Source organism: Rhipicephalus microplus, chromosome 4, assembly GCF_043290135.1.
Source record: "Rhipicephalus microplus isolate Deutch F79 chromosome 4, USDA_Rmic, whole genome shotgun sequence".
In the NCBI taxonomy this organism is placed as follows: Eukaryota; Metazoa; Arthropoda; class Arachnida; order Ixodida; family Ixodidae; genus Rhipicephalus; species Rhipicephalus microplus.
In genome coordinates this window covers 56102264-56127873 of record NC_134703.1, presented here as the reverse complement: position 1 = coordinate 56127873, position 25610 = coordinate 56102264, and the positions used below count along the sequence as shown (strand labels likewise).

The following is a 25610-nucleotide window of genomic DNA, read 5'->3' as shown; positions in this document are numbered from 1 at the left end:
TCTTGCAGCGATTCAAAAAAATAAAAAAATAAACGTGGTCAATAGTTTCTGGCTTCTTACAAATGAGACAGTCTGACCCCATAGGTAGACAGACACCCCGCTATTCTAGAAATACCTTGACGTGCAAAATACCGATGTGAAGCCTAAAAAAAGATGGTCTTTGTGGCAGGAGCTACTTGCATTATTTTAACCCTTTTTAGCACGTCCTGCCCTTGACCTCCACTGTATGTGGCCCTGTACATTTAAACGGGTAAAATTGTATCACAACCATCTCTGTACTGCTTTTTGCGTGACACTGAAAATAGGTACTCATTTGGAAATTCGACAGACAAAAAGCAGTTACTTAAGATCATCTCTTTAAGATATCTGCGGACAGTGCCGATAATGTGGTCTGTGCCTACTACATATTCAGGCAATTCTCTCGTGAGTCTCAGTTGACACACCGTACGCAAGAAGGGATCACTCACGTTAACAAAAAAGAACGTGTTTATGAGTTGCCTTATAAATAGGTGTGGTAGTACCGAGCCACCTTTTTTTTTTTACACGCCTAAATAAATTAGTTCGGCTGAATGGTTCCCAGCTTGAGGCCCACCCGAACAATGCGAAGACACGATGGAATTTATGTATAGACACGATGGAATTTCAGCATGTAGCAGGGTAGAAGAGACATAGTGAAATGCCTTTTCGAGATCGAGCTGCAGAATCGCCACACGACCTTCCGGGGCGTCTCAACAGTCGAGAACGCGTCGCATTTTCTAAATATTGGTCACAATGGAGCGCCCGCATAATACCGCAAGTTTGGTGACACCCCACCAGTTCTTTTATGACGCCCTGAAGTCGCCGCGCTAGTACTTTCATCAAGATTTTGTAGTCGCAATTAGTTAATGATATGGGTCAATATGACGAAACTAGTTTTAACTTCTCTCTCTCTCTTAGGTATTTGCTGTCAAAATCGAATGGTCCTCGCTAAAAGACCGGGCAGCCTACTTAGTTTATGACTCGTTAAATACTTCCGTAAGCAGTCCGTATAATTCACTCTTAAATGTTTTGCCGTCAAGCCCTGGTGACTTACCCGGATTGAGCATTTCTGTGGCCTTTTCTACTTCCGTTCGTGATACAGGCTGTTCTAACTCTGCTTTTGTGGCATCAGACAACCGCGGCATTCTACCGACGAAAGATCCTTTCAACATCTCCTCCTCAACTGGTCTAGTATAGCGAATAGAGCCTCGTAGTACTTAAAAAAAGCCCGTTCAATGCTATCATTATCTGCCGTCTCTACACCATTGCATTCGATAGTCTCTATATGGTTCCGCTTTGCGTGACTTTTCTCGAGTCCTAGTGCTCGTTTCGTTGGATTTCCATCTAAGCTCATTCGCATTGCTTTGGCTCGTACTACAGGGCCCCTCGATAGCGCTCTTCATCATAGATCTCTAACTTCTTTTTGATATTGCGCAAATCCTCGGCATACACACCAGGCTTTTCACATTGTAGGGCTGTCAGTTTCTGTAGCAACAATTTGAGCTCTCTCTCTCTTTCTTTTTCGACTCGAAGGCAAGGACACTTGCCTTAGTAAGGCTTCATGTCGGGAAAGCAATCGCGTTAATACAACTAATAAAGCGTTTTAAAACAGCGAAAGATCAACCAGTCGTCGCACAATGTGAATAGCGTAACGAGTGGGCCGTCCAATGCTCCGATTCATTACAAAAGCTTGTTCTTGTTCTCCTATATATCAACTGTGGTGCATACCCACTTCAGCCATAATTCCTTATCGTCGTCAGGGACTGCACGAACAATTGGCACAAAATTCATTTCAAGTGTTTAGCCGATACCACGCTTCTCAGAAGAATGACGAAAAATAGCATAGCGAATGCCGGCCTACTATTCAAAAAGTTTTATTATTAATGCCCTATTGGGTATCATCTAGCAAGCGTGTTTGCAGTACGGTTACCCAATGAGTGTTTTGAATAGGCTCTGAAAGGCCACTCTTCTAGCTTTCGCTTTGACTGTGCTGCGCCTTCCGCGCAGGCCTGGCGTTTTTTGTCTTGATGATCTAGCGGCAACCTAGAGATGCCTTTCGTCACCAAAATAAGGCCTAGAAGCAACTTATAGGCGACAAGATTAGTCTTCTAGTTTGTTTATTTTCGCTGTTTCAGCCCTCGCGCCTCAAAATGCGATATTCGCCATTTTTTATAGTTGTTGTATTCATTGTTCTTAAGCATATACGTCTGTGCAATGTGAAGCTTTTGTACGTGCGATTCCAAATATGTACTGCGACAGCCTTTTTCACATTTTCGCCCTCACTGCTCAGCGTCCCTTTGCAACTTTTTTTTTTTGTGGGAGACAATGCATTCACTGGCAGGCGGAAGTGATTTTCAGTGAGCATATGTAGTGTCGACAGCACTGCACACAAATAGAGTAAAGTGCGATGTTCCGAGGCGTTTGTCTACTCTTTCGATCGTGTACCACTAGCTGTTCGTCCCGGGAGCCTCGAGTGTAGCGTGACCCGACGCCGGTCAAATGGTGTTTGCCTTCGAGATCAACTCGTCAGCTGCCGACGCCATCTCTCCTCTTCTGTCGGCTGATTTCGTCTCAAGCGAAGAAGATCCGGCTACGTGTCTGAAACGTCAGCGCAGCGAGCTTTGTCGACGTGACTTGTCACTCATCCAGCGCCGCGCAGCGCGCCCACATTCTCGGCGAGGCGTGAACCGTTCATTGTGTGTACGCGGTGCAGCCGCTCGATGAACTTGTCCGTTCGCTCTTCACGTCAAGTCTTCACTCTGCCCGGGACGATCCCATCCCTTCTAGAGCATGTCCCTGTGAAAACAAGATGACGTAAACAACACTCCTTGAGTATCTACAATTATTCAACAAGTTTTGTTGTCAATCTACGCTGAGAAAGCCGTGTTAATCGTTTCTGTCCAAGCATTTTGTACTGCAATGAAACACGCTTTCTATAGCGTTCGACCATGCCACCCGATGTACCATCATGGTGGCTTGTTGCACTGCGCATTATTCCTGTGTCAGAAAGTCTCGCAGTCAACCCTTCGTGGCTGATAATGCTGCTGGTGCAGCATGTGTAATCTGAGCAACAGTATAAGTTAAGTGCATTCCTTTTTAACACATTGTTACTTTGGAAAGTGTTTGCATAACCGTTACACTAATGGTGGTTGATGAACTGGCTTTATGAAGGCACTCTATAAGACTATGTCTGAAGTTTTGTTACATTTGTAGTTCGCGTTCCCAATAGCACAATGACACGATCTTAGGAACAGCAAAGCTCGAAGAGGTTGTCTTATTTTTGACGTTGTTACTTCTGTTGTTGCTTTGTAGTCATAGGACTGGTATAGTTGTTATTTACTAAAAGCGCTACTCTAGGACCTTTGAAGAGCAGGTTATTCTAAGTTAGCATCATGTACCCTGAACACAAGAAGTGACAAAAGAAGGTGAAGTTGAAAGATACAAGGGTACTAGAGAGACCATAGAAAAGTAAACTGTTTGTGCGAAACGGAGTGACACAATACCAACGCTTTTTCACCGCAGGACAGGTTCGGAATTCGACAGGTGCTATTCATTAGGAGTACCCCGTTCTGCGGACAACCAAAGTGCACATGTTAAGTAACTTGGGGACATATAATTGTCAATAACGACTTTCAACTAACGTAAGGTTTTAAGGTCAAAGCCTGATTCACCTCATCGAACACGAAAATTGACTGGAGTCCCGCTTCGGTGTCTTGTCTCGGCGGCGTGCTGATGATGGAGTGATGTAAAAAAAAAAAGCATCATTACGTGGTGACGTCATCGTTACATCACGGGAAGTAACTTAGAATGGTGAAGTCATCACGTTACATAGCAGCTTGGTCCGAGGTTGAGCCAATCACGGAGACAATACAATATCAGCTGAGGCGCCTCTGATCCCCGAGGCAATGCAAAACAACGCTAGGTCCACAAAGCTTTCCGAAGGTGGCAGCACAAGATCGATACATCTTGTGCTGCCTACAGTTCAAGTTCAAACTACAGTTCAAGGGTTCAGACTACAAAGGGATGAGGCAATAGAATATATAAAAACAATGAAGACAGATAATTTAAACGCCAAGAAAGCGCTGCATGCACCCTACCATGCAGATGGGGATGGACCAATTAGCTCAGTGGCTCCACTGAGACAACGAGAGTGGGAAATTGCAGAGAAAAGAGTTCCTAATGACACATCAACAGGCCCTGCCGGTACCCCAATCATGCTAATAAATAAACTAGGACCAAACTCTAAGCAAACATTAAAAGAGGCAGCGAGCAAAGCAATACTGAATGGTGAAGCTCCCAATGGGTGGAAACTAAGCAGGCTGAGCATGATGTATAAGGGAAAGGGGGACAAGGCTGGTATAAACAATTACTGTCCTTTATTAGTGACATCAGTAGTTTACAGGCTTGTGATGAAGATAGTAAAGGAAAGACTACATACATGGGTGGAGAATGAGGGGTTGCTGGGAGAACTACAAAATGGGTTCTGTAAACGATGGAGGTTGGAGGACAATCTGTTTTCATTGATGCAGTGTATTGAAATAGCGGAAATGGAACACAGCCCCCTGTGGCTGGTATTTCTAGATATCAAGAGAGCTAACGATATTGTGATTAAAGAAGACTTGTGGGGAATACTGGACACACTAGATGTGGAAGATGGAATAACTGATCTGCTAAAGGATATCTATAAAAGTAACAAAATAGTTATCAAATGAAAAAAAACAGGTATCTGAACCTATAGATATACAACACGGGCTTCGACAGGGATTTCCCATGTCACCTTTGTTATTTATGCGGTATCTCCAGAGACTAGAAACAAAATTAGAGGGGAGTCGACTCGAATTCAGTCTCTCTTTTGCCAAGCAAGGAAAACACATTGAACAGTCATTATCAGCATTGATGTATGCAGATGATATAGTATTAATAGCCGACAACAAGGAAGATCTGCAGAGACTAATAGACATCTGTGGTAATGAGGGAGATAGGTTAAATTTAAACTTCAGCAGGAAAAAAAAAGGCAATCCTGATTTTTAATGATAACAAAGGCATTGAGCATAAGATACAGGAAGTCACGCTATAAATAGTGGATAAATACAAATACTTGGGCGTATGGATAAATAACGGGGCTGAGTATCTAAGGGAGCACCAAAGATACGTAATGACGAAGGGCACCAGGAATGCAGCTGTAATGAAAAATGGGGCGCTGTGGAACTACAATAGGTATGACGTTGTGAGAGGTTTGGAAAGGTATCATGGTCCTGGGTTTGACGTTCGGCAATGCGGTCTTATGCATGAAATCAGAAGTTTAAGGAAGATTGGAAATTAAACAACTTGGCATTGGTAGACTACCTTTGTGGGCACACGGGAATACCCCAAATCAGGAGGTACAGGGTAACATGTGATGGGCATCATTTGAGTGCAGGGAAGCTAGCAGCAATGTAAAATTTGAGGAGCGATTGAAAAAAATGGGAGAGTAGCGTTGGGCTAGTGTCACAGAACGAGCGCTAAAAAAGAGCGCGCCGCCAAATCCTTGCGACAACGGGCGGCAGAAACGCCGCGAGGTAAAAAGAAAAAAAAAGAAAAAAGAAAGCAAACATCCAAGGCTCCCGGGCGCGCGCTCTCCCCGCAGAAGCATGGCTTCGCAGACGAACCTCCTCACCCCACATCGGCGGCCCAGCAAGGCCGCGATTTTTCTAGAACGAAGGAGGCGGAGTCAGACCGAGTGAATCATCCTCCGGAGAGGGCAGTCGAACCGTCTCGCACCTCTCCCCAGCCTTCGTTGCGTATCGCGCCGACGAAATGACGAGAAATTTCTGGAAGGTGGCGCGGAATGTATTTAATCGAGCGGCCGAGACGAGAAAGCAGGAGAAGACGGAAAGTTAGCGCCGGAGCGCGTAGGAATTCCGCCGTGTAGTCGGCGAAGGTTCTGCCCGTAGTGACAGAACAGGAGGAGACGGAAGTGAGCGCCAGAGTGCGTAGAGATTCCGCCGTGTAGTCGGCGAAGTTTTGGTCCGTAGGGACGGCTCGAGCTACAGGCAAGAGCGTGGGTTTACCGCTATCGAGCGAAGACGCGGGCAACAGCTGCGTGTGTGAAGCCGACGGATTTCCGGCGAAGAAGTTGAAGTTGGAAAAGGGGCCAATTGAAGACGGGAGGTTTCCAGGAAGAGAAACTTCGAGGGCTGCGGAACGACAACAACGCTGGACTTTGAGTGAGTGATTCTCGGAAGAGTATCACCTAGACTTTGGTTCCAAGAACTTTGGACTGAATAGGTTTTCTATCTCTTTAGTCTTCAAGTGTCTTGGTTGTTCAATGCATGCGACTGCATTGTAGTGCGTATTGTTGTCCGTGTCCGTTGTTTCAAGTGTGGCTGATTGTATTGTGTAGTACGTTGATTGATTGGTTTGATTGGTGACATATTGTATGTAACTAGTGTGGAGTGTGCATTTTTGTGTATTATTTTCGATCTGCCATTATTGAGAATATAATTTGTTTGTTTATCAACTCTCGGCTCTGACTTGTTCTTTGGGCCACAGCCGGCGTCCGCTGGCGCGCCAAAAAGGACCACTTCTAAATTGTCCACGCTTTCGTGGTGCGATTCGGGGGGCCGATACTTCGGCTCTTGGAATTAGCCCGGCGATCGCCTCCCTAATTAACGGGACAGGTGTGACAATTAATCTGGCGTCCGCGACAGGACCTTTTGGTGCACAGTGTGTCCAAAGTAGTTAGAAAGAGCCTCGAGTTGTTGATAGTGCTATCGGAACGATTTTGTGAGTTGTTCAGTGTTCTCGTTAACGAGTGCAGGGGAGTGTTCCGATAGACTGATCTAGGCAGATACTTTTTACACGTGGCAAGGTTTTATTTGCGAGACACCATGGATCTCGAAAAGTTAGTTGCTCTTGGTGAAAAGATGGGTCTTTCTGGCGCCGAACTACGGAAGTGGGTCACCCAGAAGGAAAAAGAAGAAAAAGAGAGAGCCAAAGAAGAAAAAGCAGCCGAGCTGGAAAGAGAGAGGTTGGCGGCAGAGAGGGCCAAGGAAGAAAAGGCAGCTGAGTTGGAGAGAGAAAGGCTGGCCGCTGAAATGGCGAGAGAAGAAAGAGAAGCAAAGGAGCGACAGCTGAAAGAAGAAAGAGAGGCAAAGGAGCGACCGCTGAAAGAAGAAAGAGAGCAGCAATTGAAGTTGGAGTTGAAGAGAGAAAAGTTGGCAGCCGAAAGGGCGAGAGAAGAAAGAGAGCAGCAATTGAAGTTGGAGCTGGAGAGAGAAAGACTGGCAGCTGAGAGGGCGAAAGAAGAAAGAGAGGAAAGGGAACGGCAGCGACAGTACGAGATAGAACTCGAGCGACTCCGTTTGCAACAGCGAAGTGAAACTCCCGTTTAAGCTAGAGTCGAAAGCGGCGAACGGGAGGATCATGGCTTCCGCTTGAACCCAAGCAAGTTGCTCGTGGCGTTTGATGAAAGGAAGGACGACCTTGACGCGTACCTTCACCGATTTGAGACGATTGCGAAGAGCCAGAATTGGCCGGAACATCAATGGACAACTGCTTTGAGTACTTGCTTGAGTGGTGAAGCGCTCAGTGTGTACGGTAGGCTGACGCCGACCGATGCAGCCAACTATGCAAAGGTGAAAGCTGCTTTGTTGAAGCAATTTAGATTCACTGTGGAAGGATTCCGGGACAGATTTCGGACAGGAAAGCCAGCTGACGGTGAGACGGCTACGCAGTATGCCGCCCGACTTTGTCATTATTTCGACAGATGGATTGAACTTTCATGGACAGCACAGGAGTACGATGAGCTTAGAGAGCTCCTAATTAGAGAACAATTTCTTACTAGTTGCCACCCAAGCCTATCGCTGTATTTGAAAGAGAGGAAGGCTGAGTCACTTGAAGGAAGGCTTGAATTGGCTGATCAATTCTTGGAAGCGCAAGGTGGCACTAATTTGGCCAAAGTCAAGAAGGAGTGTCCCGACGATTCGAAGAAATTGGCTCCCGAAGAAAAGAAGCGTGCACCAGAGAGCATCCCGCGATGTTTTCTGTGCAACCGAGTGGGTCATCGCGCGAAAACTTGTCGAACGATCTTTACGAGCCCTACGGTTGTAAAATGTTTCAAGTGTGGTCAGACTGGGCACAAAGCAGATGCATGTCGGAACGGAGTGAGTCAAACTCACCAGGTATCCTGTGTGCAAGCAGCACCGAAATCTGATAATAATGCCGTCACTGATGGATTCGTAGAGTTGAAGAATGGGGAGAAAATTCCTATTGTGGGGGCTGTAATGTCAAAACAGCCAACCGGTGTTACGAAGGGAATGCCAACGCTTCCTGGAAAGATTGCAGGCAAGAAGATTACGGTTCTAAGAGACACCGGTAGCTCCACGGTTATCGTGAGGAGAAATTTGGTACGGGAAAGAGAGTTGACAGGCAGAACGAAACCGGTTTGCCTAATTGACCGTACGGTCCGGATGCTTCCCGAAGCAGAAATTGATGTTGAAACCCCGTACTTCAGCGGGAAGGTTACTGCGTTATGCATGACGACCCCCCTGTATGACCTTGTCATCGGAAACATCGACGGGGCGCGAGGGCCAAGTGATCCAGAATGTTTGGGAGAAGACCCGAAGTTAGAGCCCTCGCCAACACAGTGGCCGCGAGATACAGTGGAGGAGCATCCCGTGACGGATCTCACTAGAGCCCGAGGCGAAGCCGCGGCGCAAGAGACAGCGAAGGAGAAGACGACCGTGTCGAATAAGTTCACGGGCCGAGCAACCGGACTTACGTCGGCACGACCTCAACCGACCGACAGTGTAAAGGAGACGGAGTTGGCCAGCCGGGCAAAATGTAGAGGCATGATCAAGCGGGTAAATAAACAGACAGGACCCGTCGAAAGTAATGACGCGTTAACGGTGTCGGAAGAGACGACGATGGGTGAGACGACGCCTCAGATATCGTCGTTGGAAAGGGCTCGCCGAAAAAGAGCGTGGAAGCACAAGAAGAGATCGAGCGAGCACCGCAAAAAGGGGCGCAAGCGCTGTTCGAAGTACTCAAGATAGGTGCTGAGGTGGAATCAGAATGTGTTTGGCAGGGCTGAGTGACATATGTTGTGTTAATGTTCTCGTTATCCTGTGTCTCAAGTGTATGTCGAGGGAGTCAGTGTTCTGTGCGATGATGTGATGTATAGTGTTGTATAATTGTTGTATAGACAGAACTTTGTACGTTTGTATTGCTTGAAATGTGTGATGAAGTGTTGTAGGCATGTACCTGTGGCTAAATTTCATGTGTTGTGGAATTGAATTACAATGTACAATTGTGTTAAGTGATCTATTGTGAATGTGAAGTGTCATGAGCGACTGATGGTGTTACAGTCTGTGAGAGTGTGTGGTGACTGTTCGCGCTCGTCTGTGGGGTTTTGAATATTATGAGATAATATTCTTAAAGTGGGGGGCAGTGTCACAGAACGAGCGCTAAAAAAGAGCGCGCCGCCAAATCCTTGCGACAATGGGCGGCAGAAACGCCGCGAGGTAAAAAGAAAAAAAAAGGAAAAAAAAGCAAACATCCAAGGCTCCCGGGCGCGCGCTCTCCCCGCAGAAGCATGGCTTCGCAGACGAACCTCCTCACCCCACATCGGCGGCCCAGCAAGGCCGCGATTTTTCTAGAACGAAGGAGGCGGAGTCAGACCGAGTGAATCATCCTCCGGAGAGGGCAGTCGAACCGTCTCGCACCTCTCCCCAGCCTTCGTTGCGTATCGCGCCGACGAAATGACGAGAAATTTCTGGAAGGTGGCGCGGAATGTATTTAATCGAGCGGCCGAGACGAGAAAGCTGGAGAAGACGGAAAGTTAGCGCCGGAGCGCGTAGGAATTCCGCCGTGTAGTCGGCGAAGGTTCTGCCCGTAGTGACAGAACAGGAGGAGACGGAAGTGAGCGCCAGAGTGCGTAGAGATTCCGCCGTGTAGTCGGCGAAGTTTTGGTCCGTAGGGACGGCTCGAGCTACAGGCAAGAGCGTGGGTTTACCGCTATCGAGCGAAGACGCGGGCAACAGCTGCGTGTGTGAAGCCGACGGATTTCCGGCGAAGAAGAAGTTGAAGTTGGAAGAGGGGCCAATTGAAGACGGGAGGTTTCCAGGAAGAGAAACTTCGAGGGCTGCGGAACGACAACAACGCTGGACTTTGAGTGAGTGATTCTCGGAAGAGTATCACCTAGACTTTGGTTCCAAGAACTTTGGACTGAATAGGTTTTCTATCTCTTTAGTCTTCAAGTGTCTTGGTTGTTCAATGCATGCGACTGCATTGTAGTGCGTATTGTTGTCCGTGTCCGTTGTTTCAAGTGTGGCTGATTGTATTGTGTAGTACGTTGATTGATTGGTTTGATTGGTGACATATTGTATGTAACTAGTGTGGAGTGTGCATTTTTGTGTATTATTTTCGATCTGCCATTATTGAGAATATAATTTGTTTGTTTATCAACTCTCGGCTCTGACTTGTTCTTTGGGCCACAGCCGGCGTCCGCTGGCGCGCCAAAAAGGACCACTTCTAAATTGTCCACGCTTTCGTGGTGCGATTCGGGGGGCCGATACTTCGGCTCTTGGAATTAGCCCGGCGATCGCCTCTCTAATTAACGGGACAGGTGTGACAGCTAGAAAAGTTTTCAGTTACTTGTACAAGAAGAATGTCGATACTGAATGGAGGAACCGAACCCTAAAATTGTCAAGCAAGTATTTCGACAATCATTACGGAGTGTGCAGTGGAAGTTGGAGGCCGGGTAGTTAGACAGGACACTGGCAAGCTTTCCCAAGAAATGAAGAACCTAATTAAGAAGCGTCAAATCATGAAAGTGTCAAGTACAACAGACAAAATAGAACTGGCAGAGCTTTCGAAGTTGATTAATAGACGTAAGGTATGCGATGTAAGAAGGTATAACATGGAGAGAATTGAACACGCTCTGAAAAAACGGAGGAAGTGTCAAAGCATTGAAGAGGAAACTTGGGATAGGCAAAAGTCGTATGTATGCACTAAGGGACAAAGAAGGCGAAATAACTACCAATATGGATAGGATAGTTAAAATAGCGGAGGAGTTTTACAGAGATCTGTACAGTAGCCGAGACAACCACGACCTTAATACTATAAGAACTAGCAGTAACCCAGATTACACCCCACCAGTAATGATAGAAGAAGTCAGAAAAGCTTTGGAGAGCATGCAAAGGGGCAAAGCTGCTGGTGAGGATCAGGTAACATCAGATTTGCTGAAAGATGGAGGACAGATTGTGTTAGAAAAACTAGCCACCCTGTTTACGAGGTGTCTCCTGACGGGAAGAGTACCAGAGTCTTGGAAGAACGCTAACATCATCTTAATACATAAGAAAGGAGATGACAAGGACTTGAAGAATTACAGGCCGATCAGCTTGCTCTCTGTAGTATACAAGCTATTTACAAAGGTAATTGCTAACAGAGTAAAGAAAACATTAGAATTCAATCAACCAAAGGAACAAGCAGGATTTCGAACAGGCTACTCAACAATTGACCACATTCATACTATCAATCAGGTAATAGAGAAATGCTCAGAGTATAACCAACCACTATACATAGCCTTCATAAATTACGAGAAGGCGTTTGATTCAGTAGAAATATCAGCCGTCATGCAAACACTGCGGAATCAGGGCGTAGATGAAGTATATATAAACATTCTGGAAGAAATCTACAGGGGATCAACTGCTACCATAGTGCTTCATAAAGAAAGCAACAGAATACCAATCAAGAAGGGTGTAAGGCAGGGGGACACAATTTCTCCAATGCTATTTACCGCGTGCTTACACGAGGTTTTCAGAAGCCTAGAATGGGAGCAGTTAGGGATAAGAGTCAATGGAGAATACCTTAGTAACCTGCGCTTCGCCGATGACATTGCATTGCTGAGTAACTCGGGGGACGAATTGCAACTCATGATTACGGAGTTAGACAAGGAGAGCAGAAAGGTGGGTCTTAAAATTAATCTGCAGAAAACGAAAGTAATGTACAACAACCTCGGCAAGGAGCAGCGCTTCGAGATAGGTAATAGTGCACTTGAAGTTGTAAAAGACTATGTCTACTTAGGGCAGGTAATAACCGCAGAGCCGAACCACGAGATTGAAGTAACTAGAAGAATAAGAATGGGGTGGAGCACATTCGGCAAGCACTCTCAAATTATGACAGGCAGATTGCCACTATCCCTCAAGAGGAAGGTATATAACAGCTGTATCTTGCCGGTACTTAGCTACGGAGCAGAAACCTGGAGACTTACAAAGAGGGTTCAGCTTAAATTGAGGACGACGCAGCGAGCAATGGAAAGAAAAATGGTAGGTGTAACCTTAAGAGACAAGAAGAGAGCAGAGTGGATTAGGGAACAAACGGGGGTTAAGGATATCATAGCTGAAATCAAGATGAAGAAATGGACATGGGCAGGGCATGTAGCGCGTAGACAGGATAACCGCTGGTCATTAAGAGTAATTAACTGGATTCCCAGAGAAGGAAAGCGGGTTAGAGGGAGACAGAAGGTTAGGTGGGCAGATGAAATTAAGAAGTTTGCGGGTATAAATTGGCAACAGCAAGCACAGGACCGGGTTAACTGGCGGAACATGGGAGAGGCCTTTGTCCTGCAGTGGACGTAGTCAGGCTGATGATGATGATGATGATGATACCAAGCCAAAAGAAAACTTTGGTTAACAATAAGGTGAAGGAAACATTGAGGGCCATGTGGAAGATGGGAATGCTTACGAAATCATCAATGGAGATCTACCAAACCTTTAAGCAGGAAATTGCAAGAGAAAAGATCTACGGTAATTCTCAGCGTAGTTCTCTGCTCTTCGAGGCTATAACGGGAGTATTGCGGACCAAGACGTACCGAGCAAAATACGAAGGCACAGACACGGTATGTAGTGCGTGTGGAGAGGTGGAGGAAATGGCTGAACATTTGATAATGTTCGGTAAAGGGCTCCACCCTATTGTCGAAGATAATGGCGCCGAATTTCTCAAAGCATTGGGGTTTTGGGACAGTGAAGGCAAAATAGACTTTAAACGGGTAGAAATAACCAGGAGGAGGCTAACTGATAGGGGGCTGCAATCGAGTCGCGAGGGAAATTCAACCCTTAAATACACAGTAATAGTACCTAGCTTTATAGATAGGTGGGGTGAGCCACCGCCCGATCTAAAGGGCACAGCCGGATGCATCTATCCATCCATCCATCCGTCGACTGAGAAACAAATAAGATGGCTTTCGCCTTGGACTCGTCTTAAGTAATTTTTTAATCACTTGCAAAGGCACAGTGAGTGGAGGTAGTAAAAAACCATCATTATAACGATATAGGTTAGGAGCGTCGCTGAAAAGAAACAATGCCGCACGTAAAGCGAAGACAAACTGAATCAAGAAGATAGAGTGCTTTCTCCTGCTTTCCTTTGTCTTAGTCCTTCATACTGCATCGTTCCCTTGTCACAAAAAATACTGCCAGAAAACCGACACTTAACACTGCTCAAGCTCAAAGGAGCAATCACAATCTGAAACTGTTTGCACAAGTTCTGCTGTGTGCTCTCGATTTTCGGAGTCGCACAACACGGAAGCCTGCCAGGCAGAACATCGCAAATGCGGCAATTGCCAAGGTCCTCACGAGGCGTCATCAAAGCAGTGCCCAAATGTGAAGAAGGAGATGCAAGTACTGAGGCAGATCGCCAGAGGCAGTTCCACGTGCACCCACAGGGAGGCTGCTGCCAAAGTGCGACGTCGACGATCACGCCATAGGAAAACTCCTAGGACATCCTCTGCCAAGGCCAGGGATACACCGCTACCCCATATCACGCACTCACCACCACAAGCATCAACAAGTGCCAACAACAAGCATCCTCAGAAAGACGCAAGAAACATTGACCCTGACGCGTGGCCAGCGCTGCCGCCAGTGACACCGCCAGTAGAACGGCAGCATCACCCACTGAAAGCTACTTCAGAGCGAGTAAGTCATGACAGTCAAGATAACGAAATAATAGACGTGATTAAGACCCTCATGAAGACAATTCGAGTACTCCTGAATAATATTCAGACTCCGGCTGCCCACAGCGCTCTTCAAATACTGGACGCTTTGAATCCGGTGCTATCAAATCTACAGAAGCACCATGGCTCTTTCCCTGCAGCCCTTCCGTAAACAAGTGAAAGAGGCATCAATTTTCCAATGGAATGCCCGAGGTCTTAAACCCCGCATTTCGGATTTTCGACCATATGTTTTCAAGAATCAGTTTCCAATTATCGTAATTTGTGAACCACGTCTTCACAATGCTATAAGACTTTCTAAATACGAGGCTTTCAGATCTGCAACCCGTAACGAAACCAGTAAGGTCATTGTTTACATGAGGTGTGAACTCGCATATATTGAGCATCCAGTAACACCGGACGACAGCAACCAATACGTGTGCCTGACAGTTAAGCGTAAGAACGTGAACTTCACGCTAGTGGCAGTATATATTTCGCCTTCAGGCCGCTTCGACCCAGCAAGATTAAGCGCCATTATATCAGCGACACCTGGGCCATGGATTATTACCGGTGATTTTAACGCTCATCACCCGCTGTGGGGAAGCCAGAAGATGGACCGTCGGGGAAGAGATGTGTCCTCCTTTGCATCTGACCACCAACTACATTGTTTAAATGACGGCGCTCCCACGTTTTTACGGGGTCTGACATATAGTAGCTGTCTCGACCTAACTTTTGTGTCGAGTAGCCTGAACACCAAGGTGCAGTGGTTTGCGGTCAATGAAACGCATGGCAGTGATCACATCCCCACCTATATAAAAATCAAGGGGCTAAGCAAGTCGCAAATCGCGCCCACTTCCCGGATAGACTGGTCAAAGTACAGATCATCCACAGAGAAGCAATGCGAGAGAAACCAAGAAGGCTCTCTTGAAAGCCTAGAAGGTATAATGAAGGCCGCTATTAAAGAGGCAACGTTTAATGGTGGACCTTTGCCAGATTTTTGCAAATATGAGGTGGAGTTGGAGCGACTTCGTGCAATCCGTCGCCGCGCCGAACGACGTTATAGGCGCACGAAATCCATCTACGACTTGAGGGAAGCGAGACGTCTACAAAAGAAGATTCAACGTCGAATCAATGCACTACAGTCGCAACGATGGAAGTCACTATGCGAGTCGCTCGATCCCCACAAACCTCTTTCGCAAGTATGGAGAATAATCCGCGGCCTACGAGCATTGCCACAACAGAATTGTCCGTTCAAAAGCCTTGCTCTCCACCAAGGCCGGCGTGAAATCGATGTAGCGGAAGACTTCTGCGCCAGGGTTGCAAAAAAGGGGTCCGGGATCAAGATGAGTAACCTACGAAACGCGCCGGTGTCCAGAGACACTCGGATGGACAATATGTTTTCTCTAGAGGAGCTTCAGGCAGCATTGGCAGCATGCAAGCGCTCGTCATCGCCTGGACCCGATGGAGTCACTTACATGGCCCTTGCTAACCTAGGACGAACAGCTCGGCGTGCCCTTCTAGCTGTATACAATGACTCGTGGAGCAACGGTTCGGTTCCTCCTTCGTGGAAGTGCAGCCGTCTTGTTCCCCTGCTCAAACCAGGCAAATCGCCTCTGGACATGGCCTCCTATCGCCCCATCGCGCTTGCCAGCTGTTTTGGAAAGGTGATGGAGAGAATGGTGCTGACTCGCCTGGAGTGGTACTTGGAACATAACAATATATACCCCGAGGCTTTGACCGGCTTTCGACGTGGACGATCTTCCATAGACAATGTTGTTGATCTTGTCACGTCTGTACAACAACAGAAGAGCCTAAAGAGATTATCAGCGGCACTTTTCTTGGATATTAAGGCTGCATACGACAATGTATTACATGAAACCATCCTGGACGCCTTGGGAAGCATTGGATTGGGAGGCCGCGTTTACCAATGGGTCTACAGCTATTTGAAAGACAGAACCTTCTTCGTTCAGACAGAAGATGGCGCAACAAGGCAACATCATACTTATCGCGGCGTACCTCAAGGTGGGGTCCTAAGCCCCATACTTTTCAACCTTGCGCTCATCGGCCTCATTGACGTCCTGCCACACTCCGTACATCTGTCGATATACGCGGACGACATCTGCATCTGGGCATCAGGGGTCACACGTCTACACGTACGAGCCAGGCTTCAGACAGCGGCTACACTGACGTCAAACTACCTTCAAGGACGAGGACTAGAGCTGTCATGTGAGAAATGCTCACTAGTTGCGTTTACGCGCAAGACAATGACGCCATACCACATCAGAATTAATGGACACACAATTAGCTATCAAAAGACTCACCGTTTCCTGGGAGTAATAATAGATCGTGATTTGTCTTGGAGCCCTCATATCGCTTACATGAAGAAGAAACTGACCATGATCACCAACGTCCTAAGGTTTCTTGCGGGAAAATCATGGGGTGCATCGGTACGAGCCATGCTTCAACTGTATGCTGCACTTTTTCTTGGCTTCATGCGCTACAGCCTACCTGTGCTTGGCAAGGCCCGCATAACAAACGTTCACGTTCTCCAGTCATTACAAGCTCAAGCACTTAGAATATGCCTCGGGCTGCCGAGATGCGCATCCTCAGCAGCGACTGTCGCAATCGCACATGAACACCCTATCACAACCTACATTCGTGTCGATGCTTTAAGAACGCACATAAGACATGCCACCCGGATTCAATCGCATCACCTTGCCTCCCTTCCACTTTCCAGGCCATGCTCTGCGTTCTGCTCTATTATTGCCCCACATCGCACGGTGATTCCCACGAACTTCACGCACGCAGCAAGACCGTCGTTACCATTGTGGTGTCTACATCCACTGGAAGCCCTGATAACCATCCCCGGAAGGCAAAAGAAGAAAAATTTGTCAAATTTGACCCTAAAACAAACAACATTACTGTTTCTGCATGAGAAACACAGTGGACGGATTCACATTTACACAGATGGGTCGGTCACTTCAACAAGTTCAACAGGCGCAGTGGTAATTCCGGAGAAATCCATCACGATAAAGTTCAGGACCTCGCATCTGACATCATCCACGGCGGCAGAACTCGCCGCCATTCGTGCCGCTCTGGAGTTCCTAGTTGAAGAACCGCAACAGACATGGTCAATATTCTCCGACTCCAAAGCAGCTCTCCAGGGAATTGCCTCGCCATATCGCCATGGACCAAACGAACAGCTAATTGCTGAAATACGACTGCTCCATCACCGGGCTATAGAGAAACAACATGACATAGCATATCAATGGATACCAGGCCACTGCAGCATTGATGGAAACGACCGTGCAGATGAAGCAGCCCGAACTGCTCATGACGATGCCCCTTGTGTAGCTATACCATTATCAAGAACGGACGCCGCTGCAAGGCTTCGATCACTTGCACGAGAACTGACACTCGCTCAGTGGAATTCACCGGCATTCACCAACGCCCGCCTTCATAATTTGGACCCACACCTACAGCTCCGTCTTCCATCAGGAATAACCAGAGCAGAGGAGACACTTTTGTGCCGTCTGTGGATTGGGGTGGCCTTTACGAATGCTTATTCGTTTCGAATCGGAATGGCCAGAAGCCCAACATGTGACAACTGTGGCTGCGCAGAGACTTTCTCCCATCTTCTCTGCGAGTGTCCCCGCTTCAGCGTGCCAAGAAAAGAACTGTCAAAAGCTTTAGATAGACTAGACAATCGCCAATTGTCGGAAGAAAGGGTATTAGGACACTGGCCGAGACCGTCCTCTGCACGCAAGGCATTGAGAGCGTTGTTGCGCTTTCTGCGGACAAGTGGTCTTAGAGACAGACTGTAAACAGCGTCGTGGATCGTCTGATGACCTTCTCTCCCTTTTTTTTTACAACGTCTCTTTTCTCTCATCTTTTATCCCCCTTACCCCCTTCCCCAGTACAGGGTAGCCAGCCGGTCTGAGAACTGGCTAACCTCCCTGTCCTTCCTCATTTATTCCTCCTCCTCCTCCTCCTGAAACATAAGGAGAATATACCAGGCGCAGTCATCGCTGGTGTTGTACATACCGGGCCAGTGTCTTATTCTTGAGTCCTTGGCCACTATTGGTTCCTAGTGACAGGAAAATAAAAAAAGGCAATTGCAATAGCAACGTCAGTGTATGCAAAGGACAAGAATACTGTTTTCGACATGTGGCATGAATGGTAATTCAACAGGTTGCAAATGTGACAAAATGTTTGTGCGAAATGGCAGCACGTGCGATTGTAAGGAACATCAGAAATTTTTGAGCCTTTATTTCTATGCTAGGCACAACCAATGTAATCCTCTTGTAAATTATAACAAGGGACTTTATTTGTTTCGTTTATTGGAAGTGTAATAATTACAGAATATATTGAAGTTACTTCAAATGGACGAAAAATCTCCCTTTGCAGCCTTTGAATCGATTTGAGAAAGTAGCGGGTTCGAGCCTAACCGACGAAAACTGCGATTTTTCGCACACTTTGATACTTTTCAATTAAGGTAGCAATTTGGTAAAGGTAGCAAACAATTCGGCGGCCCTATGCTTTCCCTGAGAGTATTGTTCGTTAGATTCGTCTGGTCGTGTCTAACAACTGCGAGAATAAATGACCAATGTTTGATACCTGTCGTCGTAAGCTTTCCTGAAACGCTACAGAAAGCAATGCAGAAAACTTATAAGACGTTAGTTTAGTTCAGTTAACCTCTCGGCCTTTGAGTCCCTCCCCTCAATTTCCTAACCACCCACCTGTCTTTCTCTCGCTGTGAATTTAGTCGGGCATCCTTGGACTGTGTTGATTGATTCCAGGCTTTGCTTCTAGTCGAGCGTGAAACGAGCGTACCTCTTCAGCTGTCGTACATACCCGGTGCGGCAGCCGAAAATGCACCCTTACGCGCCCTAATCAACGGCTGGCGCCTTCGGGTCGCCGAATGTTCGTTAAATAGACCACGGTGCGCGAGACAAGCGTCCTTGGTGCAGGAGTGGCGAGCCCTACGGCATCGCCTTGGGACCCGCCCTGCGGCCTCTGAGAAGAAGTATGCCTTTGGAGAGCGCGCCCCCGCACATTCCAGGAGTTAAATGGTTACATAGGGAGTAACAATAGCGTCATGTGCACTCAAACATTCAACAAGGGATAATGATAATGTAGGTGGTTTGACGTTCCAAAGCCACGATGTGATTATGAGAGACGCCGTCGTGCAGGGCTCCAGAAATTTCGACCACCTGGTGTTCTTTAACGTGCGCTCACATTGCACAGTACACGGGCCTCTGCCATTACGGCTCCATCGAATTGTGAGCACTGCGGCCGGGTTGGAACCCACAAACTTCGGGTCAAAAGCTGAGCGTGCCTTAACCACGGCTTCTCCACGGCGGCCCATTCAACAAGTGTATTGCAATCAAGGGTGTCCCTGTACGAAGTCTGCTTAAGGGTCCACTGCAGGGATGATGTCACGTCTTGTAACACCCTACCGCTGAAGTAATGACGTAACGTAAAACTCTGTTTGGGATGCGAAAGGGTGCAAAAGGGGACTTCACCTTTGTCGCATTTTAGAGGTTGTCTTAAGGATGTCTTACATTCTTGGGGACGTTATCCTATTATGCCGTTGAAAGCGCAGTGAAATCTTTAAAAGTTTCTCCTGCTTGCGTTCGTTCTCTGGATGTTGCTTGCTCCACAAGGCTGCTTGCATTCAAATTTACAAGTTAAAAGAAATAAAGACGCATTGTTGCTAACAGAACAGGTTGCGAAAACCTGCTGAGAAATCATTTTCTGAGAAATCGTATGCCGCTTCTAGAAACGTCAAAAATAACCCTCAAACGTTATCATCAAACAGGACGTGAAGTACCGCCTTGCTGCTTTTTACGTACTGGATGATGTTTAAATGTAGGTTTACCCCGGTCACCATGAAGACTTATTCACTCGGCCAGGTTACAGTCAACCAGAGTAGCGAGTCAGGTACAGGGTAGCCAAACGGGGATATATGCCAGGTCATCCTTTACCTTTCTCTATCTCATAAAGCTTCTCATTCTATTATGCATCACTGCACGGCAAGTGCTCCGCTTATTGAAAGAGTATCAGCAGCAGCTGCTCAGTTTAAATGCCGCCGCTGCAACTGAAGCCGTAGTGCAGTAGATCAAAGGTGCGCGAGAACTTGTTCTCGTTTTTATGTTTATACTGCAATGAAAATTGCGATGACTTGGCAGTGTAAGCACATTGGCCTGCATTGTTGACAGCTCCGAGAAAGCCCGGCCGTGAAAGAATGCGGTGAAACGGCGTCATCGAGCCACCCTATGCCCGCCCCTATATCGCGTAATTAAACCAAGTCCCGGCAGGGTCTGGCGCTGCAGAACTGCCGGCTCTCTCGTATGGAACGCCTGACACACTCCTCACTCGAGTAGCTGCCATCTGGACGGGGAGAAAGAATGATAATAAAAAATAAAGCAAAATGAATGAGGGAAAACTATCTCGTTTCTCGGGTGAACGACATCGTCGGCCTTATACTCGCACGGTAGCCAAGAACTTCTCTCACGGAGCTCACTGGAGCGGCTTCCGAACGTCCGTGCACCGTCGGCTTCTTCCTTCTGTCCCAGCAGGGATCCAGATTTTCCTAGGCCTAGGTGTGGGCCCGGCGACCACAAGCTCAATTACCGGCACGTCGACAGTTCTTCTTGGTCGGACCTCCGGTCAACAACAAAGTTCCGCGCTGTGCCAGCAGCAGCTACCGAGCATCTCGTAGTCCGGTCAGACCCACTCGTGGTCTTGTTACTCTTCTTTTTTTTTTCGTCGTTATACTTATCTTTCGAGAGGCACAACACTCGCCTTCAGCGAGCAAGGGCTCGGCCGCTCTTCTGTGGAGTGAACTCCATCTTGCGCCGATCTCGCGTCTGACGGCCCGTCGGTCCGTCTTGAGGTCCGCGCCCACCCGTCGACGCAGCAAGGCGCCATGCTTCCGAACGGGCGCTTATTACACGGCGTGTCTTATTATTGGCTAGAATAGGCACCCGCTCCCCCACCTCTTCGCTTCTTGTCACCCTAATTACGGGTACGCGTTGGTTCAGGTAGCAGCTCCGAGCCGCCCAGCTGCTGTGGCGGCTCGGTTGCTGAGGCGATCCGCTGATGGCTAACCGCGAGAGATGGCAGACACGGTGGGATTCCGAGCCTCGTGGGAGGCCTCGCGCGTTGAGGCGTAAGCCCATTCGATTACCCACCACAGAAGCTGATGAACCTTTCGACGCAGCGCTCCGAGACGTAACACGAGCGTGCGCAAGTGTATAGCGGGTCATGGCGTTTGCCAGCGATGACGTGTAGCTTACACCGACTTTGAAATAAAGGCATTACCAAAGTCTTCATCACAAAACAGATCTGCAGTGATCCTCTATCACTCTTTGTGTCAGCTTTGTTTGTAGTTCCTGCCGTAAATTGCGCTGAACGGAAATGTACTTGAGGACACTAATGATGATGTGTGCTTGCTATGGACATGGCGATGGACATGTACAGTGTAGATTTCTAATATTGTGTGTTTCGTCGACTTTCGCAGACGGGGATGACATGCCTCGCAAGAGTACATGGCGCACCCGAAGCAGTGGGTGTATGCCACTTTTCTTCTTCACTCGCGCTGCGATTCGCAATGAAAGACATTACTCATCATAGGTGCTCCCACTGAACAGTGGAGCTAGATGTGGAAGAGCCATATTGCCTGAAGCGAAGTGTAGTTGGATGATTGTACAGAGTAGCCCAGGCCACAACTGGCAATACATTGTTTATTGCAGAGCCCGCACACTGTATATTGCTTTGTCATAAATAGCGTTTGCTTCTAAATTGATGCATGGCACGTTCCGTTAAAAGGGAAATGACATCAATTTTCGAAGTTGAGTGTCCTCTGCCGTTCATATTTTCTGGACACAGAGACAGCTTTGAGCGAATGTTATGTTCATAAAATACTGAAGGTATATTTTATTTTGGCGTCAAAGTCGATTTTCACATGGTGCAAGTACTGACACCGATACCACCGTCACGTCAGGCTACACTATTGGTTCTGGTGGTTTTACGCCCGAGTGTCGACAAACGTGAAGACGTGAGGCATTGAAACGCTCAAAATTACCGCTTGTGTGTCTCCAACTGCCGTAAAAAAATCACAATATCTCGCGCGAGCACGTGGACGATACCATACTATATCTTGGCGTCAGGCTACTATAAGAACCAAAATTAGCTTTTCAAACATATTTTTATTACTTTTCCAGAGTTTACTCTCGCTTACCGGTACGTTCTCTGGGCTCCTGAGTGCTTGCTTTTTTTATTTGATGTCAAAGAAAGAAAAAAAAAATCAACACAAATATGGCATTATTCGACGACACAATACATATATACTCGTATCTTGCGGCCTCGTCGTGCTGTGGCACAAACATGTACGTCCACTTATAAAATGTCTGTTGCTGCTGAAATGCTGCATGATGATGGTGATGATTATGAATCAATGATGATGAATTAACTTTATTTAGGTGCGGAGAACACGCAAACCGTAGGAGACGCGCGTCACCCGGCTTGTACCACGTATATAGACCGCCATGCCGACGCTGCGTAACCCATTATTTCCTCGCTGTGTGACGCCGTGTACGTCGCAGTCTACTTTTGAAAGTCGTATACAAGCCCAGTTCCTGCCTGGAATTTCATTGCAAATGCGTCCCATGTTTAGTCTCATTCGAAGACTGTCTCGGAACATTGAGTTCGATAATCCAGTGGGCGTGGTCAGGCTGATGATGCCGGTAGGGGTGATTGTACATCTTCGAATGTTGTACGAAAGGGAACAGCGAGCTCGTTTTCGAGCCCTAGCTAGTTGCTCATAATCTGTTCATCCACACTTTATACATTTTCTATATATATCAGCTATACCTTTGTCAGGAAACGCAGTGGACCATATCTATTGCCAAGTTAAACGTTCATACACAGTCACCGCTTAGTTGTAAGCGAACATTGGCGTTCCTCTGTATTTCGCATGGAGTGGCAGGGTTATAGCTGCCACCTTAAGGAAGAGCTACCGACGAAACATCCGCCGAGCCGTTATACTGTATGTTGCTTAGCAGGTATTTATACACACCTCCCACACCACTGGCGTAGCCAGGAATGCACGCACGAACGTATGGTAAGAACCTCTACCAAAATCTACCTCTACACCCTCTAACCTCTACCAAAATCGGCAGATCCCTCGTACCCTAGAAATCGACGTTCCGCGAAGCATGCGGTGGGATGGTGACCGTGTTGTCATTTTTTTATTAAGCGACAGGTCATGAAATTACGCTGAATATATGTATAAATATTGCACGCACAAACTTACGTTGAAGAATTGCCGAGGTTTATATACCCCGTTATTTGCACTTGCGCAACGATGCTAAATAGAACATGAGTATTAGCAACACCAGAAGCGATAAGCTGATATTAAGCGCTGGTGCTTGCGAGAATGGTAGCCCTGGATACTGCTGCATAAATCAATTTCAGCGCATGGCACCTAACTACAATTGACGTTATCCCGAAGTGTGGCAGCTTAGGCTAGTTGGTATGACATGCCGATAGTTATAGCACGAGAACAGAAAGGCGACGAAGGGACAAGAAAAACACGAAGGACATGAGTGCTCGTGTCCTTCGTGTCCTTAATTCTTTTCTCTTTCTCGTGTCCTTCGTGTCCTTCTTGTCTCTTCGTCGTCGTTCTGTTCTCGCACTATAACTATCGTTATCCCGAAGCGGCGGCTGCATCAAAGGAGTACGTATGAAGTGTTTATCGAATTGGATAGCCCAGCACTCAACTACAATTGACCTTTAAATAACATTATGGCCCATTTGAAAAGTAGTTCCGAGAGCTAGCGTGGTTCTGTGGTAGAATGCTTGAATGTCACGCGGAATGCTTGGGTTCGATTCCCTCTGGGACCATGACGTTTATTCTTCGCATTCGTCGGGACAAGGCTGCCGATGTGTGTTCTCGTCGGGCCTGGCTTCATAAGTGTCAATCACCTGTGGCACGTACCCGCATACCAGCGGCACATACCCGCCCGTGGGTGTGTGCCACTGTCTGGCGGGAAATGTTTGGCGACGTACGCGACGGGATTGTAACATTTTTATTCGTGTCTTGACTAGCGCGTCATATTAGTCGAACCATCTCACCCTCCCACACTAACTTTTGTTCACGCCAAGAGGTGATCCCGAGAGCACCAAGACGTAAGCAGATAGATAGATAGATAGATAGATAGATAGATAGATAGATAGATAGATAGATACCAAATGTGCTTGCAGTGAGCAAAGAAACGCTTCGCATTTAACCATGACTTTACACCGCCCCCAACAATCCCTTAACACATGTGAGAAGGAACGCCCCTCACCCCGAAATAAAAACAAATGAAATTCTGGATAAACAACGCTGATGCTTCGGCGTCAGCTCATGAGATTACTTACTTTACGTCGCCGATAACTCTGCTTCCGTATTCACAACTTCTGGCATTAGTGTCGTTCGTAAGAAAAAAATTGTAACTAATCTCTGTTTTTTGCGCCATGAATGGGAGCTTTTGTGAACGCCGCCTTCGAAGAAAGGGCCGACGGTTGTTGGCCTGAAGCATGACGCGACCGAGTCGGGGCGAGGTGCGTGGCGCCATCTCCGTTCCTTTGATGAAACTCTGTATTCATCGGCTGTGAAGCGGTTTCGTTTAGAACGTAGGACATGCGAGCACGTAGTTATTCAGATTCGAAGAAGAAACGAAATGTATTATGGGCTTCGCGGCATGCATGATCGGGTATAAGTAAAATAACAATGTGTAGTTTATACAAAAAAAGAGCACTAGCTGGCTTCTAGGGAAAACGAGAGAAGCAGGAAATATGTGCGATCGTGAGAGCCCTGGCAACACTGACATAGCGGGTCGAAAAAGGGCGGGGGAGGGGGACCTTTTGGTTCGGTTCGTTATACTCGCATGCATACAACCAAATGCACGAACATATACGTAGAGTGGTTGACCCCTCCCCTCCCCTTAACCCCTTTATTTAAAGGCATGTTTGGGTGAGACAAATTTTTCGAATGAACATGAAATATTCACAAGCAGCGTCACACAAGCTTAGCTGGAAAGCATTTTCGTTTGTGTTCCCGTGTTTTGCAAAACTTTGTTTGCTTATTTTCAGTTTTTTTTCTTTTTCAAGACAATGCTGTCCTATGTGCATTGACGAAAATGGCAAAATATTTTAAATTTTTTCCGTCATTTGAAGGACACTTTATTAGTAACACTATGTAAGGAAGGTCCTCGTTGGAAATTCACTACCGGCTACTCCTTAACGTTCGCTAGTGCAAAGCACTTGATTTTATTATTATTATTATTATTATTATTATTATTATTATTATTATTATTATTATTATTATTATTATTATTATTATTATTATTATTATTATTATTATCTGTAGCGAAATGCGGATCTGCACTCAAACCCGCGACATTGAACTCGGCAGCGAAACTTGATATCCACCGCGGCGGACTGGAGAACTCTTTATCGAGGTAGTAAAAATTTGCATTAAAACGTGCGACATCCAGCTACACGTGTTGTAAAGTTTACACTCTTGCATGCATTGCACAAAAAATATTTACACCGAGTAATTAAGCAGCATCTGAAA

At 46.9% G+C, this 25610-nt stretch overlaps 1 long non-coding RNA gene across 1 annotated transcript; it reads right to left on the bottom strand.

Moving 5' to 3' along the window:
- Positions 1-1733: 1733 nt before the first annotated feature.
- LOC142814276 (uncharacterized) lies at positions 1734-24541 on the bottom strand. Its single transcript, XR_012894896.1, has 3 exons — positions 24413-24541; positions 18029-18071; positions 1734-2814 (listed from the first exon to the last, which is right to left on the bottom strand). It is a non-coding gene; the product is annotated as an uncharacterized LOC142814276 (long non-coding RNA).
- Positions 24542-25610: the final 1069 nt, after the last annotated feature.